Source organism: Nycticebus coucang, chromosome 1 (genome assembly GCF_027406575.1).
Source record: "Nycticebus coucang isolate mNycCou1 chromosome 1, mNycCou1.pri, whole genome shotgun sequence".
NCBI classification, from domain to species: Eukaryota; Metazoa; Chordata; class Mammalia; order Primates; family Lorisidae; genus Nycticebus; species Nycticebus coucang.
In genome coordinates this window covers 107458666-107482676 of record NC_069780.1, presented here as the reverse complement: position 1 = coordinate 107482676, position 24011 = coordinate 107458666, and the positions used below count along the sequence as shown (strand labels likewise).

The following is a 24011-nucleotide window of genomic DNA, read 5'->3' as shown; positions in this document are numbered from 1 at the left end:
AGGAAGGGGTTCAGAAGCCCTGCCTGCAGGTGAACCTTTGTTACCCAGCAGCACAGCCAGCTGGGCTCAGCAGTCTTGGATATTCGCCCTGGTGTTGAAGGATGGTTTTTGTGGCAGGGTGGGAATGGAATCACATCTGCTCAGAGCCTCCTGAGCCATCTGTCCCCAGCAAGTCCATTTCTAGCTAGTCACAGTCCCTGGCCCCCAGCCCGCACCTCCAGAGAAACGCTTCAGACCAGCCCCTGGCATGCCTCCAGGGGCCTCGTCACAGATGCCCACCCTGGCCCAACTTCCTTCTGCCATTCTTTCCACCCTGTACCAGGACAGGGGAGCATTTGGAGGGAGCCACAGAGCCCTAAATCTCCATTTTTATTTCTTGGAGTAAATGTAATTCTGAGAAAAGATTCTGGAATGACTGCCCTGAGGATGACAGCCCATCTGGAAACATGAATAATGTGAAATTTATCCCTCCACGAATCCCCCACAAGACCAATTACAATCTCATCCTTTCCAAGAATCCCTGCCAATTTTTAATGGGGTCACCAGAAAGTTATAACTTTTTTTTTTGAGACAGAGTCTTACTCAGTCACCCTGGGGTTGAGTGCCGTAATGTCATAGGTCACAGCAACCTCACTCTTGGACTCAAGTGATCCTCTCATCTCATCCTCGAATGCCCAGCTAGTTTTTCTATTTATTTTTTAGTAGAGATGGGATCTCACTTTGCTCAGGCTGGTCTCTAGCTCCTGAGCTCAGGTAATCCATCCACCTCAGCCTCCCAGAGTGCGAGGATTATAGACGTGAGCCACTGCACCCAGCCAGAAGTAGCTTAATTGAAAACTGAACATATTTCTATAGGAGGAGCTAAATTGGCACAGGATGGTGAGGTATGTGGAGGTAAAGGACAGGAGGCTGTGAATGCACAGGTGGGGGCATGTGTACAACTTGCTTTCTAGGGAGTGGAGCAGATCTATCTAGTTACCTAATGTGTGACCACGTGTGCCAAGCTCCCTTCTGTGCACCACAAGGATAGTGACCACTGACCCCAATATTGGGCTCGTGAAGACGTAAAGGGCTCACTAAAAATGATGCCAAAATTACATGGCCCCGTGACAGTTGGCCATGCTGGTGCCATAGGCCTACTGAGCAGCAAGAAGAAATTGGGTTTTGGTTCTGCTATGGTTGAGAGCAAGACAGGGTCACTGCCCCATCTCTTAAGAACCAGGGCAGAATAATATTCATTGTTTAAAAGCTCTTAGAAGGAAGGAGGAGCAAGATGGCAGCTGAGTAACCGCTTCCTTGCAACTAGGCATGGTGAGACTGGGGAGAGAAGACTTCAGGCATCTCTGGTTGGTGGGATCTGCCCTGAAACATCCATTTGGGGACACAGGCAGTCAGCAAGAGACTTCTGGACCCCATGAGGAGGACAAAAGCAGCCAAGAACTGGCAAGTGTTTGCGTGTGTTTGGTCAGTCTAATCCCACCAGCAGCCAAGTACAGCAGCGGTGAGATTGCAAACTGGAAAGCCCTTACCTGTGAGCTGTTTTGTTTTTTTTTTTGGACTTGGCACTCAGTTGAACCAACTTGTGAAAACTTGGGCAGGAGTGCAGAGGACTTTAAGCATTGTCTAGGGCCCCAGACTGCGCTGCTGAACCAGACAGAGCTAATAGTGTTTGGCTGTGGGCCTCATGGAGCCACTGTGGGAGAACTGCCCCAGCAAGCTCCGCCCTCAGGGTTGCAAAGTGAGGATCAGGCTGGAGACCTTGGGCTAGTAATTTAGTGACTGAGATGCCTTACAGCAGGGGTCCTCAAACTTTTAAAACAGAGGGCCAGTTCACTGTCCCTCAGATCATTGGAGGGCTGGACCATAGTTTAAAAAAAAAACTTTGGAGGGTGGAGCAAGATGGCAGCCGACTAACAGCTTCCTTGCATCTGGGCACCGGGAGTCTGGGGATATAGGTCTCCAGGCATCTCTGGCTGGTGGGATCTGCCTATCATCACACCTGAGAGGATACAGGGAGTCAGCGAGAGACTTCTGGACCCCAAGAGGAGGACTAAAACAGTGGAAAACCGGCAAGTGGTCGCGTGTGTTCAATCCGCCTAAACCCGCCCACAACTGTAAGTTCAGTAGCAGTGAGACTGCAAACCAGAAAGGCCTTACCTATGAACTGTTTTGGTGTCTTTGGACTTGGCACTCAGCTGAACTGCCTTGCGGAGAGCCTGAGCGGGAGTGCGGAGAACTTTGGCCTTTGTCTAGGGCCCAAGTCTGAGCCGCTGAGCCAGACGGAGCTAATAGAGTTTGGCTCTGGGTCACAGGCAGACATTGTGAGCGATCTGCCCCGGCAAGCTCCGCCCTCAGGGTCGCAGAGCTGGAATTGGGTGGGAGCTGGTAACCCAGTGACCAAGTAGCCTAAGGGCGGGGTCTGAGCCGCCTTGCAGCCCTAACCCTTGGGGGCAGAGGGAGACCAGTTTTGACACACAGGGTAAGTGGATAGCCACTTCAGCAGTGATTCCAGCGACAAGCACTTCCCTGAGAAAGCTTCTGCTCAGTAAGTGAACAAATTCAAAGTGCCTTTTAAGTGGGCTGAAGAGAGATTTAGGGTGTCTACCTGCTGGGGTTTGAGAAACTAGCAGCCTCCAGTCATATCAGAACTGTGATTAACATCTCATACCCCAGAAGACCACGTGTTGCCCAGACAATATTCAATAACATATACATACTGCTTTGTTTTTGGTTGTGTGTGTGTTTTTTTGTTTGTTTTTTTTTTTTTTTGGTTGTTTTTTTTGTTTATTTTGATGTTGTGGAATGTTGTTTTGTTTTTTAAGTTCAACCTTTTCCATACAGATCCTTTTTCTTTCTCAATTTTTCTAGTTTAATTATAATTTCCCATTGCTGCCAATTTCAATAATCAGAAGTTCATTTTTGTTAGTGTTTCTACCGCTATTATTTGGTTATTCCAGCCAATTTTATCCCGTAAAGTTTTCTGTTTGCTTGTTTTGGTTTGATTTTTAGCATTTTTGTCTTTCCTCTCTACTTGGTGGAGGTGGGGTACTATGTCTGATCAGGTTAGCGAAGAGCTGCTGACCTCAAGGGAACCACCCCACTGGGCACCCCCAGAGGTGGTTTTTTTTTTTTAAGGTTCTATCAAAGTACCCTACTGTACACCTATATAGCTCTGTCTCCCTCTTTCTGTGCCTCTCTTCTTTTTGTCAATATTCCTTTCACCCACCCCCTCTCCTTTCTCTATTGTTCTTTTTTTTTTTTTTTTTCTTATCACTCGGTCCTACTTTCTTTCATCCCTTTTTTGCTCTTAAACCTTGTCACCCTTCTGGTCCTGTAACCCTTAGTCCACAGGCACGAGAACTTAAAGAGCAAGAGGAAGTGAAAGGAAAATTAGGGTAAGTAAACAGATAAAAGAAATCACCCATGAGGAAGAATCAGCAGAAAACTCCAGGCAACATGAAGAACCAGTCCAGAACAACCCCGCCAAGGGACCATGAGGTAGCTACTGCAGAGGATTTCACCTATACAGAAATGTTAGGAATGACAGAAAGGGAATTTAGAATACACATGTTGAAAACAATGAAAGAAATGATGGAAACAATGAAGGAAACTACTAATAAAGTGGAAAATAACCAAAAGGAAATTCAAAAACAGAATCAAATACGAGATGAACGATATGAAGAATATAAAAAGGATATAGCAGAGCTGAAGGAAATGAAACAGTCAATAAGGGAACTTAAAGACGCAATGGAAAGTATCAGCAACAGGTTAGACCATGCAGAAGAAAGAATTTCAGAGGTAGAAGACAAAGTTTTTGAGATAAATCAGATAGTAAAAGAGGCAGAAAAGAAGAGAGAGAAAGCAGAACATTCACTGTCAGAATTATGGGACTTTATGAAGCATTCCAACATACGAGTTATAGGAATTCCAGAAAGGGTAGAAGAATGCTCCAGAGGAATGGAAGCCATACTAGAGAATATTATAAAAGAAAATTTCCCAAATATCACCAAAGATTCTGACACACTGCTTTCAGAGGGCTATCGGACCCCAGGTCGCCTCAACTCTAACCGAGCTTCTCCAAGACACATTGTGATGAACCTGTCCAAAGTCAAGACAAAAGAAAAGATTCTGCAAGCAGCCAGGAGTAAGCGCCAGTTGACCTACAGGGGCAAATCCATCAGAGTGACTGCAGACTTCTCTAATGAAACTTTCCAAGCAAGAAGACAATGGTCATCTACCTTTAATCTACTTAAACAGAACAATTTCCAGCCCAGAATTCAATATCCTGCTAAGCTAAGCTTTAATATTGACAGAGAAATCAAATCATTTACTGATAAGCAAACATTGAAGAAATTCACCACAAGACCACCTCTACACGAAATACTTCAACCTGTTCTCCACACTGACCATCACAATGGATCAATAGCAAAGTAAGAACTCAGAAATTAGGGACAGAACCTAACTTCCACAGTGATGCAAAAGATAAAACTAAGCAATGGACTTTCACAAAATAAGATGAATAGAACACTACCATACTTACCAATTACCAATAAATGTTAATGGCTTGAATTCCCGACTGAAGAGGCATAGATTGGCTGATTGGATTAAAAAACACAAGCCATTGGGCAGTGCCTGTGGCTCAACAGAGTAGGGTGCTGGCCCCATATGCTGGAGGTGGCGGGTTCAAACCCAACGCAGGCCAAAAAAACTGCAAAAAAACCCCCCACAAGCCATCCATTTGCCGTCTGTAGGAAACATACCTAGCCTCACAAGACAAATTAAAACTCCAAGTTAAGGGTTGGAAGACAATTTTTCATGCAAACGGAATTCAGAAGAAAAGAGGAGTTGCGATCTTATTTTCAGATACATGTGGATTTAAAGCAACCGAAGTAAAAAAAGACAAAGATAGTAACTTTATATTAGTTAAGGGAAAAATACAACAAGAAAATGTTTCAAATCTAAATATTTATGCACCCAGCTTAAATGCTCCCAGATTCTTAAAACAGACCTTACTCAGTCTGAGCAATATGATATCTGATAACACCATAATAACAGGGGACTTTAACACTCCTCTTACAGAGCTGAACCTCTTTAGATCCTCTAAACAGAAATTAAACAAAAATATAAGGGGCTTAAATGAGACCCTAGAAAAAACTGTGTTTGTAGACGCATATAGAACACTCCATCCCAAAGACAAAGAATATACATTCTTCTCATCGCCCCATGGAACATTCTCCAAAATTGATCATATTCTAGGACACAAAACAAACCTCAACAGAATCAAAAGAATTGAAATTTTACCTTGCATCTTCTCAAACCACAAGGTACTAAAGGTGGAACTCAACTCCAACAAAAACGTTCAACCCCACACCAAGGCATGGAAATTAAACAACCTTCTGTTGAGTGACAGTTGGGTGCAGGAAGAAATAAAAGAGGAAATCATTAACTTCCTTGAGCATAACAAAAATAAAGACACAAGTTACCAAAACCTGTGGGATACTGCAAAAGCTGTTCTGAGAGGAAAATGTGTTGCTTTAGATGTATACATTCGAAAAACAGAAAGAGAGCGCATCAACAAACTCTCAAGCCATCTTATGGAATTGGAAAAAGAAGAACAATCTAAGCCTAAACCCAGCAGAAGAAAAGAAATATCCAAAATTAAATCAAAAATCAATGAAATTGAAAACAAAACAATCATTCAGAAAATTAATGAAAATGGTTGGTTCTTTGAAAATATAAATAAAATAGATAAACCTTTGGTCAGACTAACTAGAAATAGAAAAGTAAAATCTCTAGTAACCTCAGAAATGATAAAGGGGAATTACAACTGATGTCACAGAGATACAAGAGATCATCTCTGAATACTACCAGAAACTGTATGCCCAGAAATTTGACAATGTGAAGGAAATGGATCAATATTTGGAATCACACCCTCTCCCTAGACTTAGCCAGGAAGAAATAGAACTCCTGAACAGACCAATTTGAAGCACTGAGATTAAAGAAACAATAAACATCTTCCAACAAAAAAAATGCCCTTGTCTGGATAGCTTCACTCCAGAATTCTATCAAACCTTCAAAGAAGAGCTTATTCCCATACTGCAGAAATTATTCCAAAAAATCGAGGAGGAAGGAATCTTCCTCAACACATTCTATGAAGCAAACATCATCCTGATACTAAAACCAGAAAAAGACCCAAGTAAAAAGGAGCACTTCAGACCAATTTCACTAATGAATATAGATGCAAAAATCCTTAACAAAATCCTAGCCAATAGATTACAGCTTATCATCAAAAAGTCATACATCATGATCAAGTAGGTTTCATCCCAGGGATGCAACGCTGGTTTAACATATGCAAGTCCATAAACATTATCGACCATATTAACAGAAGCAAAAACAAAGACTATATGATTTTTTAATAAATGCAGAAAAAGCATTCGATAAAATCCAGCATCCTTTTTATCTTTTCTTTTACTTTCTTTTTTTTTTTTTTTTTTGCAGTTTTTACCAGGGCTGGGTTTGAATCCCCCCACCTCCAGCATATGGGGCTGGCGCCCTACTCCCTTGAGCCACAGGTGCCACCATTCAGGATCCTTTTCTAATTAGCACACTGAAGAGTACAGGCATAGGTGGCACATTTCTTTAACTGATCTAAGCTATCTATGACAAACCCACAGCTAATATTTTACTGAATGGAGTAAAACTGAAAGCTTTTCCTCTTAGAACTAGAACCAGAAAAGGTTGTCCCCTGTCACCATTACTATTCAACATAGTCCTGGAAGTTCTGGCCAATACAATTATGCAAGACAAGGAAATAAAGGGCATCCAAATGGGAGCAGAGGAGGTCAAACTCTCCCTCTTTGCTGACGATGTGATCTTATACTTAGAGAAGCCCAAAGACTTAACCACAAGACTCTTGGAAGTCATCAAAAAATACAGTAATGTCTCAGGATATAAAATCAACGTCCACAAGTCAGTAGCCTTTGTATATGCCAATAACAGCCACAATGACAGGCTAATTAAGGACACAACTCCTGGGTGGCACCTGTGGAGTAGGGCACCGGCCCCATATACCAAGGGTGGTGGGTTCAAACTCAGCCCAGCCAAACTGCAACAACAACAACAACAAAAATAGCTGGGTGTTGTGGTGGGCGCCTGTGGTCCCAGCTACTCGGGAGGCTGAGGCAAGAGAATTGCCTAAGCCCAAGAGCTGGAAGTTGCTGTGAGCTGTGATACCACGACACTCTACTGAGGGCAACAAAGTGAGACCCTGTTTCAAAAAAAAAAGGACACAACCCCCTTCACCATAGCTTCAAAGAAAATGAAATACTTAGGAATATACCTAACAAAAGAGGTGAAGGATCTTTATGAAGAAAATTATGAAACCCTAAGAAAGGAAATAGCAAGAATATTAACAAATGGAAGAACATACCATGCTCATGGCTGGGAAGAATCAACATTGTTAAAATGTCTATACTTCCCAAAGCAGTCTACCGATTCAATGCCATCATCGTACTTTCAAGACTTAAAAAAAAAATGATTCTGCATTGTGTATGGGACCAGGAAAAAATCCATATAGCTAAGGCAGTTTTTAGTAATAAAAACAAAGCTGGGGGCATCAGCATACCAGATTTTAGGCTGTACTACAAAGCCTTAGTGGTCAAGACAACATGTACTGGCACAAAAATAGAGACATACACATTTGGAATCGAATAGAAAACCAGGAAATGAAACTAACATCTTTTTTTTTTTTTTTGTAGAGACAGAGTCTCACTTTATGTAGCCAGGACCACAGGCGCCCGCCACAACGCCCGGCTATTTTTTTGTTGCAGTTTGGCCGGGGGCCAGGTTTGAACCCGCCACCCTCAGTATATGGGGCTGGAGCCCTACTGACTGAGCCACAGGTGCTGCCTGAAACTAACATCTTATAACCATCTAATCTTCGATAAACCAAACAAGAACACACACTGGGGGAAAGACTCCCATTTAATAAATGGTGCTGGGAGAACAGGATATCCACATGTAAAAGACTGAAACTGGACCCACACCTTTCCCCACTCACAAAAATTGATTCAAGATGGATAAAGGACTTAAATTTAAGGCAAGAAATGATAAAAATCCTCAAAGAAACATAGGAAAAACACTGGAAGATATTGGCCTGGGGAAAGACTTCATGAAGAAGACTGCCATGGCAATTGCAACAACAACAAAAATAAACAAATGGGACTTCAGTAAACTGAAAAGCTTCTGTACAGCCAAGGAGACAACAACCAAAGCAAAGAGACAACCTACACAATGGGAAAGGATATTTGCGTATTTTCAATCAGACAAAAGCTTGATAACTAGGATCTATAGAGAACTCAAATTAATCCACATGAAAAAAGCCAACAATCCCATATATCAATGGACAAGAGACATGAATAGAACCTTCTCTAAAGAAGACAGACGAATGGCTAACATATGAAAAAATGTTCATCATCCCTATCTATTAGAGAAATGCAAATCAAAACCACCCTGAGATACCATCTAACCCCAGCGAGAATGGCCCATGCCACAAAATCTTAAACAGCAGATGCTGACGTGGATGTGGAGAGAAGGGAACACTTACACTGCTGGTGGGACTGCAAACTAATACAACCTTTTTGGAAGGAAGTGTGGAGAACCCTCAAAGAACTCAAGCTAGACCTGCCATTTGATCCTGTAATCCCATTACTGGGCATCTACCCAGAAGGAAAAAAATCCTTTCATCATAAGGACACTTGCACTAGACTGTTTATTGAAGCTCAATTTACAGTTGCCAAAATGTAGAAACGGCTTAAATGCTCACCAACACAGGAATGAATTAACAAGTTGTGGTATATGTACACCATAGAATACTATTCAGCCATTAAAAAAAAATGGAGACTTTACATCCTTTGTATTAACCTGGATGGAAGTGGAAGACATTATTCTTAGTAAAGCATCACAAGAATGAAGAAGTATGAATCCTATGTACTCAATTTTGATATGGTGGGGGTGGGGGAAGGGGAGAGCAGAGAGAGAAAGAAGGAGGGAGGGGTGGGGAAAGGAAGAGCAGAGAGAGGGACGGAGGGAGGGGGTGGGCCTTGGTGTGTGCCACACCTTTTGGGGGCAAGACACAATTGTAAGAGGGACTTTACCTAACAAATGCAATCAGTGTAACCTGGTTTCTTGTACCCTCAATGAATCCCCAACAATAAAAAAATTAATAAATACAAATTAAAAAAAGAAACTCTTAGAACAATAAGAGCAGATTTGGCATTTATGTGTCCCTCACACTGCTCTCCTCAAACACAAAGTTTTGCAGAAGCAATCCCCAGACAGCAGGAGCGGGATCTGAGCCAGCCACGGCTGAGCAGGTGACCAACCAAGCATAGTGGCTTACACCTGTGATCTCAGCACCCTGAGAGGCCAAGGCAAGAAGATCCCTTGAGCTCAGGAGTTTAAGACCAGCCTGAGCCAAGAGTAAGACTCCATCTCTATTAAAAATAGAAAAACTAGGCAGGCATGGTGGCTGGTGTCTATAATCCCAACTACTTGGGAGGCTGAGGCAGGAGGATCACTTAAGCCCAGGAGTTTGAGATTGCTAGAGTGCTATGATCTCATGGCACTCTACCCAAGGATGACAAAGACTCTGTCTCAAAAAAAATAAAGAGAGGAAAGAAAGGAAAGGAAAGGAAAAGGGAAAGGGGAAGGGGAAGAAGAAGGGGAAGGAGAAAAGGAAGGGGGAGGGAAGGAAAGGAAAGGAAAGGAAAAGAAAAAGTGAGTCTGCAGAAAGGCTCTTGACTTGTCCAGAGCACGGAAACAGAATGCTAGGAACTGCTGCAGGGCTTGGACTTCTGCCTAACATGTCCCAGTCACACGGGCACATACGTGGCCTTGGGGGAGAATGGTGTTCCCTGAGATGCCAGCATGAGTTGGCACGTCTGTTGGGAAAAGCACTTAGGGATGTTGCCTTGGAGCTGAGCCTGAACCCAGGGGCACCCTGTGGGGTGGATGTGAAGAAAGCTCCTATGGTACTGCTGGGTTGCAAGGGACTGTCTACACTGGGGCTCTAATCTCTGTGCTGGGCTTGATCTCTCGAGAACTGTCACAGACACTGTGGGGCCCATAGCCTGAGAAGAGAACCATGACCTTCCTCTTTGTCCCACGGCCTTGAACACTCTGGTCACCACCATGGCCTTTTGTTCCTGGAAAGGACAGAACTTTGGGAAGTGGGGTCACCCCATAGCTTCCGCAGGTCATCTTCCCAGACCTGCCCAACCTCGGAATCTTAGTCTTCTGCTTTATTTTGCACGTCTTTTTTGAAAATAAAATAAAATTGTAAACTACTGTATTTCAAGCATATAAAAAGGATATAGAAAATACTATAAGTATCTTAATTATCTAACCACTCAGACTGGACAGACAGTAACATTTTTGTCCCATTTGTATGGGACAAATTGCAGACAGAATTAAGAACTTGCGTATTATTTTTAGTACAGAAAAAGTCATAAAGGAGTTTAATTCTAGTAAGTTGTTGGCTATACACAGCAGGTTCCTTTGAGTCTTGAGATAATGGGCATTTTGTGGATTTGTGCTCAGTGCTGAATTCCAAACCAGAAAGATTTCCAGAAAAGTGTTTGTCTCAATACTTGAGCACATTTTCTCAAACTTACATTGTGTATCTTTCTTTGCCAGTTTGCAGGATGCCCACAGGTTAGCAGATGTTCATCCCAGCCATACATAAAAAGCAGTGGGGCTCTGAAGGGGCTTTGCTCTGGTAAATAAGAAAGATTACTGGGTGGCGCCTGTGGCTCAGTCGGTAGGGAGCCGGCCCCATATACCGAGAGTGGCGGGTTCAAACCCGGCCCCGGCTGAACTGCAACCCAAAAATAGCTGGGCATTGTGGCAGGTGCCTGTAGTCCCAGCTACTCGGGAGGCTGAGGCAGGAGAATCACTTAAGCCCAGGAGTTCCAACTGCTGTGAGCTGTGTGATGCCATGGCACCCTACCGAGGGCCATAAAGTGAGACTCTGTCTCTACAAAGAAAAAAAAAAAGAAAGAAAGAAAGATTACTAAATATTTCTGGAAAGCTGAACAGCTCTTTAAACAACATTCAATACCTTTCAGTGTCCACATCGGCCAACACATGAGAAGCTAAGTGTTAATTCAGCTAGTGATACAGGGCTATAGACGTAAGGCTTTGTAGAAAGGCATCTCATTTCTCTCGAATTTTAATCTTAAATTTCCAATTCAATTCATTTCAACTAGAATAGTCAAATTTATTCTCCTTCCATCCAAGTATATCCTCTTTCCAATTTCCCCCCCTTTTTCATTAAAGTCCCCACTGTTCTTCCAGCCACCGGATTTCACAGTCTGGAGCTATCTTCCACATCTGGTTATGCACTAAACCCTGCTCAGTCTTTCCTGGAAATACCTGTTTACTCCATTCTAACCCTGCTGTCACCATTCAAGTTGGGAAATGTTTTCATCTTCTTTTTATTTTTCTCTTTTAATTTTAAAATAAACCTTAGCTTCTATACACAGCATTAACGCTTTTCTCCATTCTTTGAATCTGCTGTCAGCATCAGATTAATCTCCTGACAGAAGCATTCTGTGACACGCTGCTTAGCATAATTCAGTGTTCCCACACAGCCTACCCAAGACACATGTTTAGATCCAGAACCTTCCATATTCCTCGAGGTCTTTTATCCACATACCTTCTAGACATACCCTACATTATGACCTCAGGAACGTGGCACCACTTGCCTTCCTCAGTTCTCTGATGCCTGTTCAGTTGGGTCTCCTGTTTGGGTCTTCCTTCCACTCCTTTATTAAACCAATTAGTCTCTGCTGGCACCTGCAATGGCCAGGGCATATCAGACCTACAGCACGGTCGCTGCCCACACTGTAGACCTAGTGGAGAAAACTAGAAAATCAATAGGTGTCGACAGCCGGACTGTGCAGGGAGCACTGTCACAAACATTGTAGGCACTTCAGTCACCAAACTTTATTTGCTCAACACTTGACAGTGAGAAATCAGCTGTAACCAATAAAGAAAATTGTTCCCATTGCCTCCCCTTTCTCCTTTGTGTCCAAAGAAGGGATTCTGGCCAAGATGCTCTTTTTGGTTTGTTTACTTTTTGAGACAGCATCTCACTCCATGCACTGATGCCATGGTGTCAGAGCTCACACCAACCTCCAACTCCTGTGCTTAAGAGATCCTCCTGCCTTAGCCTCCCGAGTAGCTGGAACTATGGGCGGCTGCCACCACGCCTGGCTAGTTTTTCTATTTTTAGTAGAGATGGGGTCTCGCTCTTGCTCAGGCTGCTCTTTTTTTTTTTTTGTTGCAGTTTGGCCAGGGCTGGGTTTGAACCCGCCACCCTTGGCATATGGGGCCGGCGCCCTACTCACTGAGCCACAGGCGCCGCCCGACTCAGGCTGCTCTTGAACTCCTGAGCTCAAGGGATCCTCCTGCCTCGGCCTCCTAGAATCCTGGGATGATAGGCATGAGCCATGGCACCTGGCATATTTTGAAATAGCCAACTATTTTAAATTGCACATGAACTTTACGGAAATCCTGTGTATAAATTTTAGAGTTGCAAATAAAAGCTGAAGGAATAGTGAATTCAATTTGGCCATGCAACTTGCCTCTTGCCTTAATAATGTTTTGGTGAGTAGTGTTTGAGGGACAAAAAGAGAATGCCAGATCAAAATTAATACCTGAAAAAATAATAGAAAGAAAAGAAAGAACCACAGGTGAATTACCCAAAGGTTACTATCTAAAAACGTATCACATTTCCAAAGTCCCCATCTTGGAGGCTGACTTTCCCACACCCTGCATAGCATGTTAAAAACTGTTGGTTAAATCTCAGAGTGTCACAGGACTTGTAAACTGCATGATTTGTTTAGTATCAAATAAAAACCAGAGCCTCTCTAAATTAAATGAACACTCCTTTACCCAGCTTTATCTTGTTTACATGGGGCACAGAAGGCTGCAGTGCTTCCCACACAAACCTCTGCCAACACCAGCTAATACTGAGCAAATGTGCGGGATCAACAACTGTGGGTTCTTCAAATCTTTCCAAGTCCATCCTGTGCATGGCTCATTAGAGTCCAACCTGCTGTCCCTGAGCTCCCAGCTCAAAATTATAAAACTCTAGTTTCTTTGGCCATGATTCAGAAGAAAGAGAAAATAAGAAAGGAGGTTAAAAAAAATAATTCCTGGGCTGTGCCTGTGGCTCAGTGGGTAGGGTGCCAGCTCCATATACTGGGGGTAGCAGGTTCAAACCTGGCCCTGGCCAAACTGCAACAAAAAAATAGCCAGGCATTTGGTGGGTGCCTGTAGTCCCAGCTACTTGGGAGGCTGAGGCAAGAGAATCTCCTCGCCCAGGAGTTGGAGGTTGCTGTGAGCTGTGGGACGCCATGGCACTCTACCAAGGGCGATAAAGAGAGACTCTGTCTCTACAAAAAAAAAATAATAATAATAATTACTTAAGTATAGCCCCTAAAATTCTGATGATGTTGAAGATGGACATAGTGGCGACAGGACAAGCATTGTTTGCAGCTACAAGCATTGTTTGTTCACTCCTCTGTATGACAGTTTGTTGTTGTGATGGCCATGGTGATTAAGCTGAGATGGTTCTGCACCAAGGAGGCCCAGAGCAGTGAGACTTGATCTCTCCCCTCCTGAGTGGAAGACAGGGAGGGCGGCTCTGCCTTTCTTCCTGTGTTCCTCAGCAGGTCCCAAGGTGATCACCAAACGACTCTTGTTACAGAAGACTGTCATTGTTGAACCAAGGTCTCCCCGGGCCCTGGTAGCAACTGTGACATATACTAATACACCCTGATGGGTGACAACTGCAATTCCTCAGCTAAATGCTGCCTTTGCAGCCTTTCGGTCACCAAACTCTAGCACATGGGGATGGAAGTGTTGCTGCACTTGGCTGCATCTGCATCCTTGAACACCTAGTCTGACCAGCAGTCTGAAGTAGAGAAAATGATAATATAAACCACAGCTCATTCAGGTTAACAATGTTGAGAGTAGAGACATTCTTTAAGTCTGTCTTGAAACTTCTGGTGGCGAGGCTGTGCCAGGATGATTCAACTTTGGGCACAGGCATGGGTAGGAGTGGGGGGAACCCTTCCCACTCTGAGCTGCCACTCTGAGTTTTGCTTCTCCCTAGGCCTCTGCTCCAGACCAATGTCCTCAGAAAGTCACAGCCCTGGATCTTGGCACAGGGTGGTCGTTCTTCTCCTCTTTGCTCTGTGACCTTTGCTCTGTGCCCTTCCGCCATTAGCCATGTCTGCTGTGGAATGATGCAATAGAAGCTTCAGAATCTGCCATCTGCGCAGGCTCCTTTCTAGGCCCTGGGAGGGCCACATGGCTTTGCTTTTATAAAATTTCCAAAAGGAAATTTCCCCCATATTTTAACTTCAGACAGTTATGACTACTCACATTCCACACTAACACCCTTTGTGTTAGGGGCCACAAAAGTGGCTGTGAGCATCTAGGGCAGTGTTTTCTACCTTATTTTGTTTTGAGACAGAGTCTCAAGCTGTCACTGTGGGTAGAGTGCTGTGGCATCACAGCTCACAGCAACCTCCAACTCCTGGGCTCAAGCGATTCTCTTGCCTCAGCCTCCCAAGTAGCTGGGATTATAGGCACCTGCCACAATGTCCAGCTATTTTGTGTGTGTGTGTGTGTGTGTGTGTTGCAGCCATCCTTGTTGTTTGGCAAGCCTGGACTAGATTTTAACCCCCCAGCTCAAGTGTATGTGGCTGGTGCCTTAGCTACTTGAGCCACAGACACCAAGCCATCCCCCCTTTTTTTTAATCTCACAGCATTCTTGAACTTATAGTTAGACTTCCATAGCACACTTAAATTACGTTGATCCAAAAAAAAAGATTAAAAAATAGAATATACTTACTGTGCTTTGAACTTCTTCCAAAAATAATTTAATTAATGATCTTCAAAATTTTTCGCAGCACATCTGAGACCCTCTCACTGCACACTGGTTGAAAAATCACTGGTCTGGGGATTCAGCAAAGGGGAAGCTGGGTTAGAAACACATTTAGCTGGACCTGGACCAACATGCTAGTCTTGTTTGCAGATGTGTTTGTGCATAGTTAAGGTTACTGCTTATCATTCCAGGGTGGAAATGGCTTCCAGGAAAACTCCCCCCACCCACTGTGCCAACCCACCAGCCTCAGATGCTGGGGGGCAGGCCAGAATCCCACCACATGGCAATGCACTGTGGCTTTGGCGGAGCCAGAGCCAGGCTGGGGAGGCATCCATTCAAATTTTTTAGCTTCATGTAAAGAGAATTTGATAGGTGTTATCCTGTATTTAACAACCACCTTAGAATTTTAAGTGATGCTACCAAGCAAAGCGTTCAAACCATATATAAGTAAATTTCAATCGACCATGCCAGAGGAAAGATGGAATCATTCTATCCTCTCTAGAAGAAATGAAATTATAAATTTCTTTAAAAACACAACCAGAAATATACAGCCAAAGAATATGGGAGGGGAGAGAAGTATGATACAAGCATAAAATAATATTTTTCTGGGTTTCATGATTTTGTGTTATTTATTAGGATTTTTGGTTTGTTTTCTGTGGGTTTTTTTAGACAGAGTTTCACTCTGTGCCCTGGGTAGAGTGCTGTGGCATCATCATAGCTCACAGCAACCTCAAACTCCTACGCTCAAATGATCCTCCTCCCACAGTGCTGGATTACAGGCATGAGGCACCACACCCGCAAGTATTTATTACGTTTTTACACTATGTGATCTGTTGTGAATTCTTTGCATGTTGTGTCATGAATAATTTTATATACACAACTTTGTGTTCTTTTACTTAAAGAGGGCTCCACTGGATTATGCAAACTAAACTTCAGGCCCAAGAAACCTGGATCCTCCTCAGCCCCCCAGGGCCCATGGGGCAGGGCTGGGCACAGTGCTGAGAAGCCCTCAGTGCTGGTGATGTGATGCTGCTCCTCTTCCTCTACAGGCCCCACTTTAGCTGCCTCCAGCCTGCACATTTCTGAGCCCTGCAGGGTCACCTCCTCCTGACTAATTTCTCCACCAGCCATCAGACCATCCTCCTGGAGTTCATCAATACTGATGCCATATCCACTAATGTGCAGAAGCCCAGAAAGAGAAGACGTCAGAACTTGAAGGGATGCTGGTGATGCCTGTAGCAACACAGCCCCTGAAGACACTGAGGGGCATCATGGAGGTCAGCCTTGCACTGAACTATCATTTCCACAAAAGGAATATCAGAGACCACATAAAACCAGTCCCAGGCAGACTTGGCTAGCAGCCTAGTCCCCTGTAAAACATAAAGCCCTGTGACAATAAGCTGCACAGCAAGTCACGGTCCTTGCTATAAAATCTGTCATCCTTGCAGGTGAAAACAGGAATCTGGGCAGTGCGGTCTGCAGGTTACTTTCTGTGTGGATGGCTTGAAAGCAGAGCAGTCATGACAAGATTGCTTTGGCCCAGCACAAGGAACATCTGCTTTTCCTCACCCAAGTTACATCAGGACCAGCACAGGCGGGATGGATGTCACCATGACTTTTATTCACATAGTTCATTTATTTAGAGTGGAGGCACAGGAGCTATCAACAATTAAAATAATATTCACAAATTTTAAATGGAGTTTCTTTTCCTTTTCAAAACTGTTGGCTCTGTCCCCGCTGGTGTTGGTACTCATCACACACAGAGAGCGAGGAGATGGACAGAGCAGCCTCGATCCACGAATGGATTAATAAATTGTGGTATATGTACACCATGGAATGCAGCCTTAAAGAAAGATGGAGACTTTACCTCTTTCATGTTTACATGGATGGAGCTGGAACATATTCTTCTTGGTAAAGTATCTCAAGAATGGAAGAAAAAGTATTCAATGTCCTCAGCCCTACTATGAAACTAATTTATGGCTTTCACATGAAAGCTATAACCCAGTTATAACCTAAGAATAGGGGGAAGAGGGAAGGGGGAGAGTGAGGGGGGAGGGTGATTGGTGGATTACACCTGCAGTGCATCTTACAAGGGTACATGTGAAACTTAGTAAATGTAGAATGTAAATGTCTTAACACAATAACTAAGAAAATGCCAGGAAGGCTATGTTAACCAGTATAATGAAAATGTGTCAAACAGTCTATAAAACCAGTGTATGGTGCCCCATGATCGCATTAATGTACACAGCTATGATTTAATAATAAAAATAAACAAAAACGAAAATACATCTCTTTTAAATACACACATGCACATTACAACTAGTTTGCATTGCCTTTGGAATAGCTGGAGGGTCCTCTACAGAACCCCCAGACCCCAAATCTGAGCATCTTCAGTGGCAGAATCTCAGCACTTTCCAATGCAGGTCCACCCATTTTTGGATTGCTTAAATAGGAAACCTTCCCTATCTCCTATCATCACAATCTTAGAGCTACAAAAGGAAGAAAAGAAAATGAAAAGCTTCTTTAGGTTGAAGAGTCCCTATAATTTTCACCACTGGACACTCTTGACCCTTTCTCGCTCAGCATCTGTGTGAAAGCTCCTTGGCAGCTGCACCTTGTCATCCTCACCCCAGTCCAGCCCCGTGCTGTCATCAGTCCCACACCGATCTGCCCAGATAGATACCTGTCCTTCTGGGACTCTCTGACACACTCCTGCTTGTCAGGAACTTTGTAAACTGTGATGCTCACAGCTTGGCCAGGGCTCAGCTGGGGTCTGCCCAGGGCAGACTGAGCCCAGGTTTTGTGCCAGATGCAATAGCCACCAACGCAGCCTAGGAGTTTGTTCACTTGCTTGGCAATCACATTAAACTATGGCTTTCTTTGTAGCAGTTACAACATATTTGCATGGCTGGATTTTATAAACCCCTCCAGACATAGCCTTCTGTTGAACACTGATGGGTTTTATCTTGCAACATAGGCCAATGGGTCCAGACTTTTAGAGACCTTTTGGAATGGGATTCTGCTCTCGGGTGTATTAGTATTCCGTTCATGCTCTGTGTCACCAGCAAACACAATGAGCTTACTTTGGTCTTTAGCCAAGATGCTAATTAAAATAAAAAAAACACGCAAAACTCCCATGTGGCACAAAACACAGAGTCCAGTGGCACACCAATGAACACCTTCCTATGGATTAAAGGCTGATTGTTATATGATCCTTCAGCCAGTTGTAAAGCCACCTGTAACCTGCCCCTCAATTCCTATGGACATGGCCATTCCTCACAGCAGTCCACCACCCGAACCCCTCTCTGTTTGGGAGATCCTCCTATCCCACAAACATTTAAGAAGGCTAAGGACGCCTCTCACTATGAAAAGTGAAAAATGGCAGCTCCTGGTGTCCCAGTCCCTTCTGTGGCTAAGGCCAGGCATGTGATCCAGGTGCCACCAAATGGAGGTACTGCATTGCTAGAAAAGAAGTTGGTATTTAAAGACTACATTCTTGCAGAGGGCAGGGACAGTTTCAGACTCTTTTCAGGACACCAAGGTTAGTGGCATCAGCAGTGCAAACTTTGGTGTTTGTGCCAATGTTGACAAGCTGTCATGTCCTCCAAAACCCAGCTCTGATCAGGCCTGTAATCCCAGCACTCTGGGAGGCCAAGGCAGGAGGATACTTTGAGACCAGCCAGCCTGAGCAAGAGCAAGACCTCCATCTCTAAAATAGAAAAACTATCCAGGCATAGTGGAGGAGGCCTGTAGACCCAGCTACTTGGGAGGCTGAGGCAGGAGGATTGCTTGAGCCCAGGAATTTGAGATTGCTGTGAGCTGTGATGATGCCATGGAACTCTACCCAGGGTGACAGAGTGACGATCTGTACCAAAAGGAAACAAAAAACAAACCAAAAGAAAACCAAACACAGATCTGAGATTTTAGACATGGCTCTGGGGTATGATATATAAGCCTTGGGGTGCTGCCTTTCTGGATAATTGTTAAATTTCTCTACATCCTTGAATCCCTTTTCTACTCAAACTAACCACAACTAGTTTTGTTGTTTGGAGCTTAAAAACAGCGAGTGGAACCTTACTCTTCCTCCTAATAGCCACAGCCCCCGAATGACCACCTCAGAGCCCTTTTTGGCACCAAAGGAACCCGCCCCTTCCACAGAGTGCTGCAAGAAACTGCAGAAACACGGCCTAAGGGTCAACAAAAGGGTCATCTGGCTCTCTGGACATTTGTTTCCTTACTGCGAGGAAGAAACAGACAACTCTGAGCACTTCTCCGTCTTTTTCTGTCAGGAGAGAAACACTTTTGAAAGTTACCCCATGTTCCTGAGAGGTACTGCAGAGGTAACATCCTGAGCACTGCAGAAGCAGCAGCCACATGTCTCCTTCTTCTTCATCACCGCTGTGCCCAGAGCAAGAGATGTAGTATAAGCAGCAGAGAAAATTATTAAAGATGGAAAAACTCACACACGGGAACAACCGGCCATGACGTGAATCCAGAGAGCCAATGGAGATGCTTGTGAATGTTCCCAGCTCCCAGCCCTTGGACAAACTGAGTACATCCCATTCCCTGCCCACAATTAAACAGACGGAACAGTGGGCAAGGGTGGTGGTTATCGTAAATGATCTGTTCTTACTTTGCACTAGAAAAATCAACGTAGGTGGTGCCTGTGGCTCAGTGGGTAGGGCACCGGCCCCATATACTGAGGGTGGCAGGTTCAAACCTGGCCCCAGCCAAACTGCAACAAAAGGATAACCAGGCATTGTGGCAGGTGCCTGTAGTCCCAGCTACTCGGGAGGATGAGGCAAGAGATCACCTAAGCCCAGTAGCTGGAGGTTGCTGTGAGCTGTGATGCCACAGCACTCTACCGAGGACAATAAAGTGAGACTCTGTCTCTAAAAAAAAAAAAAAAAAAGAAAGAAAAATCAACATAAGGAAAACACTGCCATGTTTATACATCAAATATCACATAGTGTGCAGCGAGATTTTCATATGATTTTAAGGACACCCTTTAAGTGAATTCCCCATATGATCTGCCAGCAGGATTTACACATCACTACATGCATTATGGCAGGAACAGAAATTTTATCTCAACTTTGATTGGCTCTCCAAGATCTTTGCATTCTTTCCCTGAAGAGGAATAGCATTAAAAAAAAAAAAAAACCAGAAGAGGGAAAAGGGTCAAGACCACTGCCAAGAATGTCCTGGTTTGCTTCCAAAGCACTCTGAGCAGGCTCTCATTCCCAGATTCAGCTGTATCGTCAGTGCTGTGAGACAAGATCGTGAAATAGAAAGTTCTCAGTCCCTCTCAGTCATGGCAGAGGCTGTTGCCAGAAGCCCCTCTGTTGGCTTCTGCGCCTCATCCCGACCTTCTCTCCCTGTCCATGCAGTTAGCTCCCTGCAAGCATTTCTAAGCTGCCAGGGAAGGAGCTCGAGGTCACCGAACAGGTATTTTTCTATCACCCACTTGAACTTAAGCTTTGTATTTTCAGCTGCCCCAAAGATGTCTGCAGCTCACACTCCTGCTATCATCTCAAATGCAACATTTCTAAGAAAAAACCACTGTCCTGACCTGGAAACACACTTCCCCTCCACTCCCACAGCCTTTCCTGAGGCTCCTTGTCCTCATGGTCACCTTGATGCAAACCTTCTATTATTTTTCTTTTATCCCCTCTACGTTCCATGCTCATTCAGCCCCCAGCTCCTATCGGCTCTGATTTCTAAACACATCTTCTCGCTTTGATTCTTCTCGTCTCCTAGCCCCTCATGGCTCCTTCTGAGCTTTCTGGCCTCTCTCCATAGCTCATTCCACTCACCTCAAAGGCGATGGCGGGCCCAGTCTTTCCTCCACATTGTAGGTGTCTGGCCTGCCACTAACCACAAAACACAGGCTCTGCCTCAGTCCTGGGCTTCCATACCAAGCTGCTGCTGTGGCTCAGCTATTGCTGTGGCTCCAGCCTGAACATCCTTCTCTGAGATCTGTTCACAGCTTCTCCATTCCTCAAGGTCTGGGCCTTTCAAGCTTTTTATATAAAATTTAACCTCTGTCCTCCCCGACCAGATTCTTCTCTGAGCTCACACTGTGTTTGCAGTCTCTGCCCCAAAGTTATCACAATAACACATCACCCTCAACATTTCTTAGAATTTTGACTTTGTTTTCTCCCCAGCCAGACTGAGGGCAGGAACATCTTTGATGTCTTCCTTCTTCTCCCCTCCTCTGATGACCCTATTTGTTTCTCCTGATCCCACACTTAATTTTTACTGTATATGTTTCTAGAAGCCATCGCCAAACATTTACATTACGACCAAATGTTTTTTATGTATCTTTCATGATACCTATGGTTGTGTTAGCCAAACACATGTGTATTAATTAGAAGGACATATGTGTATTAATTTCAGGTAAATAAAAAGTATTATTTCAGCTCTTTTAAGAATCTGAATCTAAATGGAATCATTCAAGTCTCCCCCGTACCTGAATGCAGTAGTGATGTCTTCCCAAATATCAAAGGTGTGATGTCTGCTATATCCCAGACCCCTGATTATGACTTAATACAACAAAAAGTAAAGAGAGGAATGGCAAAAACAAATTGAAAAAATAGGCTGGGTTTGGTGGTTCACGCCTATAATCCCAGCACTCAGGGAGGCTGAGGTGGAAGGATACCTTGAAGCCAGGAGTTCACAGCTAGCCTGAACAACATACCGAGACCCAATTTCTACCACAAATAAAAAAAAAATATTAGGTCATGGTGGTAAGCACCTGTACAGAACCTGTTACTTGGGAAGCTGAGGCAGGAGGATCTCTTGAGCCTAGGAGTTTGAGGTTGCTGTGAGCTATGATGCCATAGCCCTCTACCCAGGGCACCAACAAAAAAAAAAAAAAAAAAACCCACAAAGGGTTTTCAAATGGAAATTACAGAGAGCAGCTGGGGTCACACCATTTCTAGAGGAGGACAGGAATATTCCAGCACACACCAGGCTCTGTAACTGATGTCTCCACTGATGAGTGTGGGGATGCTGCAGGGGAAAGAGGGGAGTAGTTAGAGATGGAGATGCAGGGAGAAACTGAAGAGAGAAATGGAAGAAATAACCCCAAACATAGGATTTTTTTTTTAAGAAAAGAAAAAGTGCATTCTCTGGCACAAAGAATAATTCAGGATTAAAGCTAAGATTCTGACTCTAAACAAGTTGTATCTTTCTTCATGCTGAAGCCACCAGGTGAATTTAGCTGATGGAAGAGATTATTACAGCTTTGCTTGTGGGAAGCCTTTCTTTTGAGACACTGTTTTTTTTTTTTGAAAGCCTCACTCACTTTGGTTTATGACAAGGGCTGACTGATAGTGTGCTAATCCCACACATCTGATTGGCCGTGTGGGTACATAAATCACAGGAAAGAAGCATTTCAGTTTTTAAAGGGTAGAAATTCCTCCTGACTTTGGTTTCTGCAACCATCCCCACATCACAGAAATCCCACAATTGCTACTCAAGAGAACGAAGTGCCGGCTATATATGGAAACTGCCCCATTACCACGGTGGCCCCAGAGGGAGGGAAGCTGGCGCCCATCCTCAGACCAGAGGGAGGTCAGAACTCCCTTCCCAGGCAGGAGTGAAGAAGTCCTCACTCCTCCCTCTGGGATGTGTGGCCTTGCAGCTTGTTATTTCTTATAGACTTGGCTGCTTGAGCACGGTGGGGGCCAAAGTAATGTAGGAGCCATATTTAAGCTCCATGTCTCTGAAATTGTCCTCTGTGTCCATCCATTTTTACTGTGCACAGAAGGTTCTAACAGCCAAAGTAGTCTCTTTTGCTATGTAGTAGTTTAAAGCCAGCAGTTGTTTTGCACAGCAGACCCACAAGATATAGTGATGCTGTCATCTGGTATCTAAAATCTAAAAAAACAGTCAGGTGTGGTGGTTCACGCCTGCAAATCCCAGCACCCTGAAAGGTTAAGGTGGGAAGATCCCTTGAAGCCAGGAGCTTGAGATCAGCTTGAGCAAATAAATAAACAATTCTCTACTAAATAAATAAGTAGGTTTTATTTACTTTCATTTATTAGTCTTTTGGGACACAATTTCACTCTATCACTCTGGGGAGAGTCCTGTGGTGAGATTGCTCACAGCAATTTCAAACTCTTGGGTTCAAGTGATTCTCCTTCCTCAGCCTCCTTAGTAGTTGGGACTACAGGTGCCCACCATCACACCCAACTACTTTTTCTATTTTTAGTAGAGATGGTGTCTGCTCTTGCTCAGGCTGATCTTTAACTCCTGAGTCAAAAGATTAGCCTGAGGCCTTGGCCTCCAGAGTGCTGGCATTACAGGCCTAAGTCACCATGCCTGGCCATTAAAATGGGGTTTTAAAATAAGTTCTTAAAAAGGAGTTAGAAATTAAGACTACAGGGATGGCTGAATTAGCTCACATGGACAGAGTGAGCTGGCAGCAAGGTATCAGTCTTCACTTTGTTCCTGCCTTTAGGGAGTTTATTGAATGTACTTTTGCAATATAATTTATAAAGAAATTCATTTTATTCAAAAGGATGTTTTTGCTTTACGTCTTGTAGCATCCTTGAGTGCTTTAAAAAGAAAAAGAAGGTAATTCTATTAATCTTTCAATTTTTGCTAGCAAAAGGAATAAGCCGGATGTGACTGGAAAGATGAAGTGCTGGCAGTGGCTTGAAATGACCTTGCTGCAGGGGTCAGTGAGTAAGAAGCTTGGTCTTTGTTCCAGAGATGTCATTTCACATTTAATTAGAGGGCCAGAGCTACTTTCCCCACCCTACCCCCACCTCTATAAACCCCAATATCACTCTGCTGAGAAAAATGTCCGTTCAGTTCAAAGTGGGCTGATCATCCTATCACCACAGTAGAGTACCACGGCGTCATAACTCACAGCAACCTCAAACTCTTGGGCTTAAGCGATTCTCTTACCTCAGCCTCCCAAGTAGCTGCAACTACAAGCACCCAACACAACATCCCGGCTATTTTTTGGTTGTAGTTGTCCTTTTTAACAGGCCCAAGCTGGGTTTGAACCCACCACCCCAGGGTATGTTGCTAGCACCCTAGC

General features: G+C 44.0%; 1 long non-coding RNA gene across 1 annotated transcript; it reads right to left on the bottom strand.

The window, feature by feature from the left end:
- Nucleotides 1-10948: 10948 nt before the first annotated feature.
- LOC128589034 (uncharacterized) lies at nucleotides 10949-16726 on the bottom strand. Its single transcript, XR_008380833.1, has 3 exons — nucleotides 14927-16726; nucleotides 11717-11856; nucleotides 10949-11035 (listed from the first exon to the last, which is right to left on the bottom strand). It is a non-coding gene; the product is annotated as an uncharacterized LOC128589034 (long non-coding RNA).
- Between the last annotated feature and the right edge of the window lie 7285 nt (nucleotides 16727-24011).